Below are 1,152 nucleotides of genomic sequence, written 5' to 3'. Positions count from 1 at the left end.
CTCTCTCTCTCTCTCTCTCTCTCTCTCTCTCTCTCTCTCTCTCTCTCTCTCTCTCGTGTGTGTGTCCGAATACTAGTTTTGGCTTAGTTAATCAAGGTTATTTTGACTTGGTTAATAAATTCTAAGTTGTTTAAGTCACACATCCTCGAAGAAGGCAAAACATGAATGTGTATACCATGTACAAGTACTTTTTCCATTGAGCAGTAACGTATTATTTCCAAATCTGAGTGACATTATAGCATTAGCCAGATTAAAATCCGTAAAGGAATTCACGGCATCGTAAAGGTTAACTGGGGTTCATAAGTGTGGCACGGAGCTGACTGACTGACTGACTGACTTGAACGGTACTGACTTCCCTCGTTTCGGCGTCTCCTCCACCTCCACCCCTCCTCCCTATCCCTCCGGTCGTCATGCATGGCGAACCCACGTCCTTATCAATACAGAAGACAAAGTCATGAGAATCTTCTATCATAAGCCTTTACCTCAGCACTTTGTGCGTCCTTATCGGATAGAGGTTAGCAACGTTACAAAAGCGACTCTTCCTACACAACTGTCGGCTTGACAACGGTCCTAAGTAGGTCTGGAAATGGATGTGAGTGGAATCAAAGTAATGATCAGCCTCGAGAGACTGATCCATAGGGTTCTACCAAAGCTCTGATACAGTAAATAATCTCCTTCCCCACCTTTTTTCTTAGTTTTGACTCGTGGTTGCCTGGCTGTTGCGATTTCAAACAAATAATTAATTAATGGAAGAAACAAATGTGACTTCGTTGAAAATAATAGATCGTTTTCCTTTTAAAACGAATTTTACAATCTATTTGTGGACGTTGAAAGCTCACATATTATTACCAGAACATCTGGTTGGGTATACTGATGAAATCCTAATGCTTTAATTGCGTCTCTGGACTCTACCGGATTTGAATTTTTGTTGCTGCAACCGCAGCTCGAGTCTAGACCCGGAACCGGACACAAAGAACTCGGTATTCAGGTAAGCCCGGTAGCTCAGCAGGATTCCTCAAAGTTATTATGAGATGAATAAGAAGAAAAAGTTAGATTCTTTCCAGAATGCTGCCGTTTTTTACACGACTTGTATAGAAAACGTTCCAGTCTCTCTCTCTCTCTCTCTCTCTCTCTCTCTCTCTCTCTCTCTCT

This window comes from Oratosquilla oratoria, chromosome 14 (assembly GCF_046742065.1).
Source record: "Oratosquilla oratoria isolate Oo_2021 chromosome 14, ASM4674206v1, whole genome shotgun sequence".
Taxonomy (NCBI): domain Eukaryota; kingdom Metazoa; phylum Arthropoda; class Malacostraca; order Stomatopoda; family Squillidae; genus Oratosquilla; species Oratosquilla oratoria.
This window is presented reverse-complemented; position numbering follows the sequence as displayed.